Source organism: Bombus fervidus, chromosome 16 (genome assembly GCF_041682495.2).
Source record: "Bombus fervidus isolate BK054 chromosome 16, iyBomFerv1, whole genome shotgun sequence".
NCBI lineage: Eukaryota > Metazoa > Arthropoda > Insecta > Hymenoptera > Apidae > Bombus > Bombus fervidus.
This window is the reverse complement of record NC_091532.1, coordinates 8,256,826-8,272,318: the sequence shown is the minus strand read 5'-3', so window position 1 is coordinate 8,272,318 and position 15,493 is coordinate 8,256,826. Positions and strand designations below refer to the sequence as shown.

The window sequence follows — 15,493 nt, the reverse complement described above, 5'->3', positions numbered from 1 at the left end:
TCGTTACATATTCAATTAACGAGGAGACCGTAGAAAAGTCTGCATTTAATATTTCAACCCTGCGACTTGAATGTTACACACCAGCGTCGGTAGAAAATTATTTAGGCCAACGAATAAACTAATTCATTATTCCTAAGTTGTTCGTCAAAGTTGTTATTCATGAATAATAAATAGGTCGAATTTATTCGTCACCTTGTTACGTTATTCGAAAAAATCTGCACAAAAACTCGAACGATTCTTTTACCGTGTCAAAAATTTACGAGCTCCTATAGTCTGCCGAGTCCTATAGAACATTAAAATTTCAAAATTCTTAATTCAAATCATAATTTGAAATTTGTATTTATGGTGCTTCGAAGAATAAGAAAAATATCTTTTTAAATGGAGAAAATAAATAGAGATAAAACTTTTAAAAGTGTAAGTACACATCTTACGCCAGTACTGGTGGGGCAAATGACCTCGACAGTTCAACAGATTTCATACAGATACTTGATCAAAACCTGGACAATTCTACCACACAACGAAAACTCTTCTTTGTGAGAGAACCACGTAGACCAGAGCCATCGAACGATTCTTCGACCGTGTCAAAAATTGATGAGCTCTCATAGGATGTGAAACGGAAGTGAGTTAACGTAGTATCGGATGCGTGACACGTGGACCACGGGTATCGAGTTAAACGCGGTGTACAGCCGTGCGTGACGGCCGACTAATTTATTCAGAAGCCTCATAATTGCGATATCACGGGGACTGCCATTGCGGATTACCGCAAACGGAGTCTGCAGCCACGCTGAAATTGCAAAACCCACGGCCGATTGTCGTTTCGGGACGCCAGCGTGAAAATCGGAAACGGCCGCGCCGGGGGAAATGCTAATTTCGCGATTTGTAACGCGTCGTTTTCCATTTGTAATCGACCAGTTCCTATTGGATGATATTCACACTCGGCCACGCGCGTCTATTGTAACTTCTGATTTTGTATTTCTTATTTTTCTTATTTTCCTTCGGTTTTGTTTCTTTCCTTTTTTTTTTTTTCTTCTTTTTGGCTACACGCGCGTTAAATCAGCGTGAACATTTTACAAGCGTGTTTCATCCTTCCCCTTTTATTTCTCTAAATTTTGTTTGACTTCGTGTTTCCTTATCTTTTCGCTGCTCGGCCGGCGTTTTTCTTTTTCTCGCGATTCAACGCGGAAATGTTCAAGCGTTTATCTATCCTCTCTCTTTTTCTCTCTCTATCTGTTTATTTAAAAAAATTTTTTTTTAGTTTCCCAGTCTCCCTTTTTCATTCACTTGCTTTTTATCTCTTTTTTTCGCGAGTGAATGCGAAAACATCCAAACGTTTCATGTTGTCCCTTTTTTTATTTTGTTAATTTTGTTCGACTCCGTGAGGGTTCGTATTTGTGTTTTCACGTGCCAGCAATTCGTTGCTTTTTAACAGACCTACTATGTTGTAATCTGCGCGGCAGTTCGTTTTCCAATCCTCTATTTTTCTATGTATCTTTTTTTTTTATTATTGTTTCAATTTTGTTTCGTTTGTTTTGCTTTATTTTTTTCACGCGTTTCCGGGAGACGAGTGAAATTTGTTGTTTCGGCGGAACAAATACGCGTGGGTGGGCGCATAGGTCGTTTACCGGAAGCGTGAGCTGTGGATAAGTCGAATTTGCGGGCATTGTAGCGCGCGTACGATCGTTTCGCGAAAGTTTCGTGGACAAGTTAAATTTGTAGCAGACGGTTCGATACGAATTAACACGTTCAGCGCCACGCACGTCTCATATCTTCCAGCCTGAACTCTTCAGCTGAGTCACAGACTGTCTGAATTCGTATAAACGTCTGGGTTAAACTAAAACTCGTATGAAAACTTCTCAATCTCTTCGGGGATGTATCCATCTTAAGACCAGGAAAAGACTACTTTTTATATTTCAATTATATTTCTTTCAAATGTATTTGTAAGCATTAAGCGAGACAGATAATATTGGAAATTATTTTTAGATACTTTTACAGTTGTTTTCTTCACTTTCACTGTAAAAGTTAAATAAACAACGATATGGATATTATTTAATTATTATTTACATTATATGATTATTTACATTGTAGTATAAAAACAGAAATTAGGGATACGAGATTATTCGCCCAATGAACACATAGAAAACGAAAGAGCGTTATGAGGATTCGTTGGTGGATCAATGGTCATTTGAAATCCTTTAGAACGATCAAACTTGCAGCCAGTTAGCAGTCAGACAGTAGTGTAGCATCAAGTACTCCGGAAGCAATCAGGCATCCGCCGGTAGTCTGTTTGTAATTGGACTGCGAGCATTGAGGTAATTAGGCTTCGGTCTGTCAAACGTATCAGTTATGGCTACAGTAGGTTATGGAACACGTTCAGTTGCAAGTATGACTAGCCTTCCTCTTCAAAGCTCGCGTGAATTTCTTTAATATTCAGTTCCTCGCACATTGAATGTAAATGTCGAGTGTACAGAATAATAGGAAAGAATTGTTAAAATAACTGTTATTCTCTAGCGTTTCTTCATGAATCATAAAAAGTTTGATAGGATTTTAAATCCAAGTCTAACGAGTATAATCTAAGATCTAATTTCGATCAATAGTAATCTTAATTTATGCACAGACCTTCCTATGTTTTATTATCTTCCATTTTTCTTCTTTTCTGTAACTTGTGCGAGTTTCGATAGAATTTCGAGTGAAAACATCCCGCGCAAATTTAAAATCTTATTCTGATCAGTAATTACAATTTATACACAGACGTCTTTCCTTTTCTCCTCTTTGGATTTCTCTTTTCTCCGTCTCTACGAGTCATGTAAGACAAACGACGATTGACGAAATGGGACAAAAGCAAATTCAAAATCTTATTCAATTACCACTGTATGTACGACAAATACAAACAGCATTATACGAACGTTTCTACTCTTGCAAGGAGGAAAACTACAAAGGACAAAAAATCACTTCATCCTAAAGTCACATCCTCAAAAAACAATCGAAACTAAAACTTCTCGAGCAAACATCTCCCTCCATCTCTCTTTCTCTCTCTCTCTCTCAAACATCAACTTTTCAACCCTCGCCCCCCATCGACTATACTCGAAAGTTGAACAGTCTCCTCGCGAAGTCGATCCTCGAGCTCGCAAAACAGCCACCGTCTCGCAAAAAATTCAGCGATCCACCTGTCAGCGAACCTTCGAAATTATACTTCACAAACAGGGGTGAGTCGGCAACCTTTCGCCGCTGCATGCACAAACGCTCGATAATAATTCATATCGCGTTTTCCCCCGTGTCGACGCTCGCTTTTATCAGGCTGGCGTTCCTTCTTCCCCTTGGCGAGGCGAAAGGTAGAAGAAGCGAGGGATGAAGGGGTGAAAATAAGTGGAAAGAAGCTAGCGGAAGCTGCGCGAAAACCATGGCTTTTGTGTCCACGTTGGTCGTTCGCGAAAACAACCGTGCGTCTTCGAGATTTTTAAACATTTTCTCTCTGTCTGTCTGTTTGTCTGTCTCTCTCTTGTTCTCCTTCTTTTCTTTACATCAAATCCATTGCAACTCCCTCGGAGACTTACGGCTTTTCCACGACCATTCGTGGTTTTTCGGTCTGGCTTTATGCGCTTGCTGTTTCTCCCGCGTGGCAGAATTTGAGCCGACGCGAAGTACGGAATTCGAACAACGATTCGGGACGAAAATCAAAATTCACAGGCTACGTTTGCCACGTTCGTACGTTCCCAGGCAATGTTCGCACGTTTGTAGGCCACGTTCTCACGTTCCAGAGTGCGGCGTTTGAACGTGGATTCCGGACAAAGATAAAAAGATACACATAATGTGCAGTTTTCCTGAAACTCGATACCAGGGGATCTGAAGTGAGTGAAAATATCTTGAACATTTATTTCTTTGTCTGACCACATACATAATGACGTTTAAGTAAATGATACCGGTGCTGGGAACAAATCCTCTCATTTCTTCGTGAGTGTCGTGTTAAAATGATTTATCCTTCCTTCAGTTTCGTTAAATATTTTCTTGATTTAGTAAAGAAAGCAGAAATTATGTGCAATTTTTAACATTTTCACGCAACATGTGTAATCAGAAATCTAGTCTTCAACCATATCGCGATCGCCAATGGATTTCACTAAAAAAATTACGGAACATACGGTATAGCAGTGTGCACTAGAAAAATTATGAAACGATGCAATCAATACCTTCTTGACACGGAACGATCAGGCTGGTCTGAACTGTTTCTTTATGGTTGTTTTTCAAAGAGTGACATTTTTGAATTGTACATATTTGACAGGTATTAACAAACAAGAACGTATAACGATTGAGCGAGCTAATTTTCAATCATTTGTGCTTTGATCTACAAACGATTTTTATCGATCCTCCATCGAGTTTCAGAAAAATTATTGTTTACATTTACATAACTTACAGACTGATGATATTACCGAATAATAAGATCAAAATTGCATAGCGCACGGTGTGTCGGTAATTTTTCCTTTGCCTTTTGTTTCTTTTTCTCATCCTGCATGTCTTTCTTTTTCATTCGTTCTTTAGATCTAATTCGGTTCGCTTCGTCCGTAGTTTGCTGCAGGATGTTGCGATTTCGATGGAGAAGCTGTGTGAGAAGTCACGAGAGCGAGGCAATTTTCGACGAAAACGGGGAGAACGTAAGGAGGATTTCTATGGGTAAAAAGAGAGCAGAGGAGTTTAAGGTCCTGCCTTACGGTGAAATTGTCGATGCGTACAAGAGGGTCGTGGAAGATCGTTCTTCTTCTTCGAGAGAAACGATGTTCATGTATTTTCTTCTTTTTCTTTTTCATTTATTTTTTTCTTTTTTTGAAGAGAAAAGGAATCATTTGCAAATGTAAAAATAATTCCTAGTTGTTTTACCTCAGACAGAAAGTTAATTTTTCAATTTTCTAAACTATTATGTTACACTTGCAGAATTGAAGAATTAAATATAATTCGGAATTATATCATCGATTATTTTACCATTATCTATCACGAGATTCACAAAGGCCGGATGGATTCCGAGGGAAGAATCGAGAAAACCCGGGATATTACAACAGCAATGAAGCGGACGTCAGTATATAAAACTCGGGGAAATTTAATAAGCTAGGCTAAGAACATTCCTACACAGAGAGCACGGTATTTCTAGGGTTAATGTTGCACGAGGAAGATCCGCGGAATAGGAAGCTTTAATATCAGCCTCTTTTGCCCTTATCCCACAGCAGCGGCTTATAAAGCCACGACAGAATATCCAAAATAATCTTTCGCCATACAGTCTCTCTTCTCCTTCTTCTTTCTCGATTTCTTTTTCTAATAACGCGACCTTTTCGTTCTCCAACCCTCGAAGTTCTTATTAAAATATTCGCAATCTGTGCTCTACGAAACGATGGATATTTATGGGCGTTTTGTGGTCAGAATATTAGTCGATTAAAAGAGAACAGTTTAGAGGTGAGATCGACAATGCGAAAAATTCACGCACAAGATAGAAATTAGGGTAGTTTCGATGGAATGTGAAATAATTATTGTTATGAAAGGAAATATATATTTCTCAAGTTTCCAGACGATCTTCGTGCTTTTCTCTTGGCATTTTGGGAGTATAATTATCGTGTATCTTGTATAATGAATCGTTTTTCTGTAAGTAGATATTTTAAAATTAGGTTTCGTTAGGTTGCGGTAGATTAGGGTTAGGTGTTAAAAGAAATTAAAAATTGGAAGGTTGTGATACGTATGTATCTTGTATTTTTAACGAAACAGATTTATGCAAAGCACGAGAAAATCGAAAATAAAAATTCCAAGAGTGGGGGAAAATTGAAACTGTCAATACGTTCATACGAGCGCATATCGAATTATAATAACAAATAACCTGGCGTGACTATTCAAGAATTAAAATTATTATATCGGTGGAAAATTGAAATTGTTAGAACGTCATCTGTATCTCGTACAGGCATCCGAAAAATTAGGAAATCAAAATTTGCAGTTTAGTAAGTTTCGTAATATTAATTCTCTTAAAAAAAAAAAAAGAAAAAAAAAAGAAAACCAAGTTTGATCCCTCCCCACCTCTCTCTCTTTCTTCCTTCAAATTATTTTCCAATTATTATAATAAGAAGCAATTTTAATAAATATGAATTATTCGTTTTTATTATTTTGCCACTTTCTTTTACTGACATTTTTCGATTTATCAAGTCATCCGCTAAAATAACGAGACACACGATCGGAATAACTTGCAAGGAAAAATCGTCCCTTGGTTCCTCCGTGTGGTCGCTAAAATCGCATCAATCGCTGAAACTCCGACAGGAACGGGACTCATAAATGCAAAGCAGGGCTATCGAAGTTCCAACATGTTCGATCGCAGAAATAAGAAGGAAGGATCAAACGGAAGAAGATAAAATGACGAGATAGATGGCTGCGTCGATGAATAATACATCCTTGTGGAGGTCTTGCCGATACATCATGCCGAATTCGCGTCCAAAAAGGGATTGCAACTTTGCTGTAAAGACCTTTGGGAATCGTATCGTGGTTTTAACCGCTCCGAAGAAACTAAAACGAAGTAGCAAGACTTTAGAGATGATTGCTTGCCCATCCCTCGTTCCCAGTCTACGTTTTGCGTCCTTATTTCGTTTATTTTCAATTTTTACTTCACTTATTTTCGGTACTCCTCGAATAAATTGCATACACAGCTTGGGAAAATGTTTGCGAGCTAAGAAAATTGGAGAAAATAAAAGGGAAAAAATTAATTTGATTCTGGTAGAAATACAAAAATTACTTCTATATATTCCTGGCTATGCGTATATATAGAAGGGTTGGTTTTACGTTGTATAAATTTTCTTTAAATCCATCGGACATTTTAACTGTATAATAAGCTCTGAGAACGTTTCATTTTATCTCTCTTATTAATCCGTTTCAACAAAGAAATGGAAATCTCGATTATTTCCTTTTTCACATTCGACAGAGAACTTCTTAAAACAACCACGTTTAAAAGAACTTTAATTCATTTAATTCTCAAATATTTTATACATTCAATCTAAATAATTTCCTTTAATTAAGATAATAATTAATATTACTGATATCAAACGTGTAATTTATATTACAGGATCTCGTTGGTGATATATTAAAGATAAATAAAATGGTAATAATTTCAAGTACCAAAGCGAGAAGATTTCGAGAATAATTTCATCAGCCTCGTCGTACAAACGCTCAAAATTGTTCCTCAGCTAATTAATCTGATTATCGGCGGACCATGGGAGAAATGTATTTTTCGTCGTGGGACCAAAGCTCTTGGGTATCGCGAGGCAAACAAATCAACGTTCTTCCAGATTCAGGGGACAAATAAGCCGATGGAGGGAATGGATCAATCGAGGTATTCGTAGATCGAGCGCTTTTATGAACAAACAAATAACCGGTGAATCGAGATTTCACGGTTCTCTCTTTGCCACTCTCTTCATTAAATTGGATTTACTGTATTTTCGTAGAATCATTCGCGAACAAATAACGAGACATAGCCATTCGATCTTCAAATGAAAACGGATTTAATGGACGATAAAAGAGTCACAGTAACAAGGGAAAAATTTGTTCCTACGTGTTTTAGTTTTCAAAATATAATTTTCGAAATACGACTTCAATTCTCAATTTTCAAATCCCTTTTCGTTTCAATATGGCTAGTGGAAAGATATACCTGTTGAATATTTCTTAGGAAATTGTCTACTCTTATATGTTATATTATAATGTCACTAAACTCGGGTTTAAAATGTTTGCTTGTTAGTTGCATTATTGGCTTTTGATGTGTTCGAGAAAGACGAATAAAAATGTGTTATAGTCTTTCATTCTTTAACAAAATATTTGAAATCGTTGCGAGCATGCACTTAATGACATCAATCTTTGATTCTTCTTTTGTTTCGTGTAATTTTGGGCTCTAGAGAATTTTGTATATTTAACAATAACCTACGTCAACATCTATTTTACGTATTTAAAAATCCTTAAAACAAATGAACCAACACTTTTAAGTAAAAGATTATGTAAAACAGCAAAATCACTATTCAACTTGTTATCGACGAAACAATATACTTCATCAACAGATAAACCATATGAAGAAGAACCAACAATAACGATTCTCCTTCTGAATATCCTTAAAAAAATCCTAGAACTAACAAAACACGTCTAACAAACGTCACACTTACCTGCTTAATTTCTTTTCTTGATTAATCCACGATAGTTTGAACAAACGTTCTTCGATACTCGTCGAGGATCTGCAAAGGAAAGAAAAGAGTCTTTAAGAACATTGGCGAACCACATAGAATCATATTAATTCATGACAGAAGGAGACGGTAGAGCGACGAAGAAACGCAGGATTTTCACAGTGAAATTACGTTCTCCACAGAATAATACTGTTCTTGTGAGAACGGCGAGTAAGGAAAGTTCGATTCACGTCCGCCATCGCGATTTCTGACAGCTTTTCACGTGACAGCATTAATCTCTCGACTCTTTCCTTCCTTTCGCTCCGTCTTTCTCCCTTTTAATAATTCCACAGCTTCCTCAGCCGCGCATGCCTGCAATTACGCCTAGCGATTCCATAAAATTTTCCACCATTATTCCAAGGAACTATCTTGCGAATCCTTCATTTTTCTTTGTCTCGTAATCCACAGCGTCGCCATCCTTTCAGCCCTTCACTTTTCGATTATCTTCTCGGACGTTTTTGGCTTGCTCCTTTATCTTCCGTTTCGAGTGATCATTGTTTTCCGCTTGGTTGTTCATCCGACTACTTTTGTTCATGTTGCTTCCCAACAGTTCTTACTTTGGTTTCTTTCTATTTTTTTTTCCTTTCAATCATATAATGTATCCTTTCGAGTTCCGTTCCCTTTAAACTCGATCGCTTTATGAAGTTTCCCTGCTACGTTTCCTTTGATTTTCTGTTCAATTTTCCTTCTTTCCTCCAACGGCTGCCTTCTGCATCCTTCTTTTTTCTGTTTCTCAGGTATTTCTTCCATTTTTGTACGAGTTACATCGCTTCGCTTCCGCTGTAAGGACTCTCTTGTATGTACTTTGTATTGTTTTCCAGAGTTTCTCCCTTTTTTTTTATTTAAGGGTCGTACTGATTTTTGTAATTTCCTTGGTTGCAACGAGAATCGTCTATTTTTAACATCTTTCACTACGAAGTCTAGGTTAAATGTAACCTTCAAAGACTACCATGAGTGAAATCTCACTCTATATAAATTTCTTTGCGATATCGAATAATTGTGTTCGTTTGATAACGTAATTGCGTTTAGTTCGACTTTATTTCTCTATAAACTTGATGTCCTTTGATGTTAGCTTTTCAGAATTCGTGTAATATAATTAAGAATAAATAAAGTCTAGAAGACATTCTTTTTAAATATTGTTGATTGTTGAAAACGATTTATCCATTTATATTACCATTTCCTGTGTTTATCGTCTGTACATAATTATCTAAATAACAAACGAGACACCGGTAGATAAATTGCCAATTAAATATTTACAATAGCCCGTGTTTTCCCAATTCTAATGATTTAGTTCGATTCGACGCATCGTATTTGCGTTCTCATTATTTTTCCCAACGTTCACACATTGCTTGCTCGTAATTTCCTGCATTTGTCGTTTAAGATCGCGTGTGCATTCGATATTCGCCGAATTTGCCGCGCTTTATCACGTTCGTCGTGCTCATTACCCTTTTGGTCGTAGTTTCTCATTTACCCGGGCTTCGTTCCCAACTCCCAAAAAGAATCAAAAATCTTCTCCATTTTACCGCTCTAATTAAATGAAAAGAGAACGAAGACGAGATAATTCCTAATGAATTCGCTTCTTTTTTTCCCCATCCACTCTTAATTTTCTTCTCCGCTAAAGAAAACTAAATTTCATAAAAATTGAGGTCAACAAAAGTATTACTTTTTGGTAAACGTTATGATTCAATCTGCTTCGTGACAGATTTTCTGCAATGGTCAAAACGACAGGACAATGTTCTCCGCTTTCAGATTTAGAGAAACAGATTTGGTACAGTTGAGCAGAGTTAGAGTTCAGTTCAATTAAAAGTAAACTTATTATAGCAAGCAAATCTTTGTCCTGTTTCTGTTTCACCTATTTTTCCCGAAGACTAATCAATTTTTATGGATTTGGGAAAGGAATATTTCTAGTGCATGATTTTTTGGAATTTTAAGACTGATTTGGAATTTTGACAATGGAATTTGGATTAGGAATTTTAATTAATTAGGAAAATTAAATAACGTTTTGAAACCTATGTCTGTTTCTCTTTCTGTAAATATCTCGTCCAATCTAAAAGTATTATAATCTAAACACAGAATGCTGTTATACTGCTGCAATCCCTTTATATCATGAAAAATGAAAAATTGTTTGTTAAGAGATTTTAATAAAAAGAAAACGCAATACAGTTTTGCTGTTTAACAAACACCAAAACAAATGTGGAGGGATATCGTATGAAAATTTGTCCTCGTTTCTATGCAAGAACGAAGGCTCCAACAAAAAATCCCAGATTGAAAGTGCTCGGTTGTCGGCGATGCGTAAGGAAAACGTTCTCCACCCTCTTCGCCATCTCCATGACGTCTGTTCGATGACAGACACCGTTGATCTGTTCGCCCTCGTTCTTGCTCTCGCGTGTCGTCTCGTTTTCTCTATCAAACCACCTGGCCGGTTCCCTTGTCGTCTCTCTGTTGCCTCGCCGACTGCTCGTCATGTGCAAATGCGTTTCTGAAAAGCCTCGCAGCCTGTCTGCGGCACGACGTGCGAGGAATTCTTCGGCCAGCTCGTCTGCATCCTGTTCTACGCAGTGTAAAAGGAGAGAGAGAGGGAGAGAGAGAGAGAGAGAGAGAGAGAGAGAGAGAGAGAGAGTGAGAGAGAGAGAAAACGCGAGGAAAGGGTGACAGTACGGAAGAAACACAGGGGATAGGGAAAAGGTTGGAGCAGGTATGGAGGAGAAATCGGCACGAAGGCGAGGGAAATATTGAATCGAGAACAGGGAAACGCAGTGATTCCATGCGCGTGAGTGAAATACGTTCGACAAATCGCGTATTTGTATATGGACTCTATAATGTTACTCCGTTCGTTCGTCTCTTCTTAAATCTCTTCCGTTTCTTTTTCTCGTAGTATAAACGGGAGTGAAGAGTGAAGGTAAATATTTGAAAATTATTAACAAGAATGTTAAAAATTACAGTTCAAATACATAGTTCGATCCGTTTGACTCTAACAGTCGAGATAGATCGAACATATATTTAGTGAATGAAATTAATTTTTTCATGCTCGACGTTTTGTTGCTTAGTAGTCCAAAATTTGTACGTGAATATTTCTGGCTAATAATGTTGAAGTAATTACTTCAAGAAAAACTCTACACCTTTCCTTTTGTATATCCGTGACCTGAAGACCGCTGTTACGAAGAGAATAGAATTTAGTGAAAAACATTCAAAATAAAGAAAGGTTCATATTATTGTGCCCTTGAATATAAATTTTGTTTCGGATTAGAAGATCTAAAAACAAAAGAGCTATATAGATCTCTATTGCTGTTTCTTGTAATCTTCAGTTAGAGCTACACACCAAGGTTAACTTTTTGGTAATGTCGTTTGCTATAAATATACGAACGTGCTCCCTTCTCTCTGTTGTATCGTAACACTATAAAAGTGAGGATCTGGATCAGCATACGCTATATGTACTTATACCTATACTTATTTCTATTACAAACTCATCCACTCGTTCCTTCATCAGTCAACCTCAACAAATAATTTACAATTTCTCAAAATTTCCCGTTAATTATCAGTAGATACAATAACAAAATATTCGTTTTTAATTTATTTATTTACAGTGGTATCCACACTTGCGAGGATTATTAGCGACTACAATTGTATTCCATGAATTTATAGAATATTATATTAGATTAGTACGGTGTTGTTTGGTTATAAATATGTACGATATTCGCATTGTATTAAGTATATTTATACACTTGATTATGTACGCGAGTACTATTATTTCTCTGCGGTTAGATTAGTTGGAAGAAGTTTGTGTCTTTTAGGAACTGTAAGAGCCGTTTTACTTCTTCCTTTTTACTTAGCATCGTCTTCAGGTTGCTTGGAATGTTGCGCTGTTGCCTTTCGTCTTGAAACTTTGGGCATTCAATTAGCAAATGTGTTGTAAATGTGTTACACTTGTTCGATTCTTCTTTTGCGATTAGATAAATGTGATTAAATTTGTGATAGACTGATGTTTCCTATCCAATGAATTTACAGCGCGATTGGAAAATTTGTTAATAGAACAATTATCGATATTATTAAGCAATTTCAAATTGCAGTAAGTACGAAGCTACAAAATCTAGAGGCACTAATCGCATAAAAGAGTAATATTACGCAATTCTTCGTGCGTACAAGAAGGATAATAAAACGCGACGATGCGCGTATAACGGGTATTTTTCATGGCTCATCGGGGTTATGGACACACGAACACGCACACCGCGTCATTATTTTCCGCTGTTTTTGTCACGGTTTGAAGTTTTCGTTAATTACCATTGGTAACTGAAAAACGCGCTTTAATTATTTGTCCGGAGAAATAATAGAGAATGCTGGATTCGATAGAGTAACGCATTTATCCTCGAAAAAAACATATCAGTTTTGCGCGACGAACGATAAATTCCTTTATCAACATACAGTCGCAATTTTTGCAGCTCCCCCTCTGTCTACTCTGCGTAAAGTAATTACTATATTTGCGTATCTCGTTTTCGAATATTTTATTTATCTTGCTACAATCAGAAAAATTAACAACGACGCGCCCATACGAGCCTGTCATAAAAAATGCATCAGACAGAATAATTCATATTTTTGTCAATTACACAAAACGTACCGCGTTCTGTATGTGCGCTATAACTTGCAATTTTTTGTTCATTTCTCAAATAAGAAACATTGTCGTTGTCAAATATTTTCTATACGTGAAAAAGTACCGGGGCATTTTTTATCAGGATACTTTGCTGCTGGCATCAAAGGAGAAATTTCGCCAATATAAAGAGTTAGTGTTAGTGTTATACTTCGATCAATATTGTAAAAGCCAGTTTAAGGACGCGAGATAGGCAGGCTTCACCTTCTATAATGAATTCAGGTAGACCGCCGCTTCTTCGCGATTTTTCCTCACCAAGCTACACGATAGTTCGTAAATAGACGATTTTTCCATCAGAACTTAGTGATCCTTTAATTTTGTGGAATAGCGTACGATATACTTGCTCTGAACTTGTATATTTATGTAAATTCTATAGAATTTAAAATACCCGCCAACCGATATTTTTACTTTTGTTTTGTTTTACCAGCAATCATTTGCTGAATAGGTCAGAAGAGAGAAGAACGGTAACTTAGGATTTAGAAAATCGATTCTTGATTTCCCAGGTAAAATTTGTAGTGGATTTCTTATTAACTGTTATTGTATTTAATTGAATTATTTCCAAAGTAAACTCGATTTTCCAGAATCGATCGTCTTTTATCCTACGAATTTATGTTATTACATATATATATATATATATATATATATATATATATATATACATGCGTATATGTATGTTGAAGTATGTTCGAAATATGACAGAATAAGAGAGAATAATCACAAACGATGGTTACACTAAAGTGCGTTATTCCAAGAACTACCCCTTGGAAAACATCGTGCAGATATATTGCGCAATTAACAACCCCGCAAACGATCATCGATAAAACGTGCGCCGGAAGAACTCAGCGGGGGAGTAGAGCCGGAAACTTCCAACCAGAGAACGGAACACCTAATCCAAGCCGCAAAACTATAAAAAGTACAATCATAAAGACACTCGAAAACCGTCTAACGAATCTCTTTGCGCGATATTATGGCGAGCAAACACGCGTGCTACGATTCAGAGCGAAAAACGAGAGAAACAGAAAGTTAGAGAAAAAAGGTAGAAAAGAAAAAATGGAAAAGGAGGAGAAGAGGGAGAGGAAAGAAGAGAAGTTTCCTGGCTTACGATAAAGTCAGCCTCTTGAGGTAAGCTAGCAGCGTTTAAAACGTAGTAAGGACGAGCGTTCGTCTGAAAATGTCTATGAATTTTTCCTGCGGTGGAGTATGTATTGTCTTAGGTAAGTCCGTGCGGCCTCGTAAGGCGCTCAAATGCGACGTTGTTTCATTAGAAAATTCGCGTTTTAACCGGCGCGTTGGTTCTTTCGTTTTATCGAGGTGCCTTCGGCCTCTGTTCTCTCAAAATTTCTGGTCCGATGCGGACACGTCTCGCGTTAAGCTGGATTATATTCGAAATGAGCGAATGAAAATGAGTATTTTAAGTGTCTTGGTAGTTTTAAAACAGCTTCGAAGGCTCGAAAACGGTGCTGAAATTTTCTGAGATTAGTCAAGACTGAGAGTGTAATGTTTTCAGGATGGAAGAAACGCGATGGAAGAAAATATAAATTATTCTTGATATTCAGGATTCAGATTACTCGTAGTATTTGCTATTTGTAGGTTTTATTCGAAGCGTATAGAAAAAATTGAAGAAGAATGTGGGTAAAATATTTGTTAAATATTTACGACGAATATAAACTTTTATCTATAAATACAGGAGAAGTAGATGTGATGTTTATAAAGTATTTACTGCATTAGACTCATTTTGAGTACACGCGTTTAAAATATATAGTTTTATTTGAGAAATACTTAGAATACGGTGATGGATAAAATATTTCTAAAATATCCAGGATAATTCGGATTATCTAGAGTTGACATGAAATTTCATCAAAAATTCTTAGAGGAATTTTTGGATATAAAATACCCGAAACACGCACATCCAGGATACACTTAACCTACAATTTAAAATATGTAGAACGTGGAATACTAACGACATCTGGAATATTCAGGTAGCAGAATGCTTAAAATATTTAGGACACAAAGTATAGAATATCTATACTACAGAATATCCACGATATTTAAAAGAAATCAATAATATCTAGCTTTCTATTCAATTCTAATAAGGAGAACTCGAGAGACACGAAGAACGGAGTAAGAAAACAAAAGATTTAGGAAGGGGCAGAAGAAAATTCCGAGATGAAATGGAAAAATGTAAAGCATAGTCACCTCGTAATATCGTTCACGGGTCGGTAATCGCCTAAAAGCTAGCGAGGAATCAACCTGTACGAGGAGAAAAAGTTTCTCGAGCTGTGGAGATTAGTATCTTCGGTTCACCCGGTGTGTATCGATCCAACACGATGGAGTAGAGAGCACGTGTACCGCAAAATTGCAGTTGCCTCCGCTCGTTCGTCGTCCCACGCCTTATCTCACCGCCGTGTCGGTTCCTTTGCTTCCTTCCTGATTTTCTACAACCACCCGTGCACGTCGACCTTCTAATTATGAAGAATTACCGCCCGGACTTAAATGATAAGAATCGCGACACCTGACCCACGAGCTCGTTTCTTTGTCGGATCAACGCGACGCCTTTATACCTGAGGAATTTAGTAATTCAGAAGTTTGCGATTCAGCGAAGATTGGAGGAAATCAAGTGGACGAAATCAAAGAG

General features: G+C 37.0%; 1 protein-coding gene across 4 annotated transcripts in view; it reads right to left on the bottom strand.

The window, feature by feature from the left end:
• The window catches only part of LOC139995678 (prolyl 4-hydroxylase subunit alpha-1-like), a 232,339-nt gene that overhangs the window by 88,150 nt on the left and 128,696 nt on the right, over nt 1–15,493 (bottom strand). For 3 of the 4 annotated variants that reach the window (XM_072019363.1, XM_072019364.1, XM_072019365.1), the window contains one exon: nt 8,160–8,228. The exons of the other annotated variant lie outside the window; for it this stretch is intronic. The gene's annotated coding sequence lies outside the window, so the exon portion shown is untranslated. The remainder of the gene's footprint in view (nt 1–8,159; nt 8,229–15,493) is intronic. 4 annotated transcript variants of the gene reach the window in all.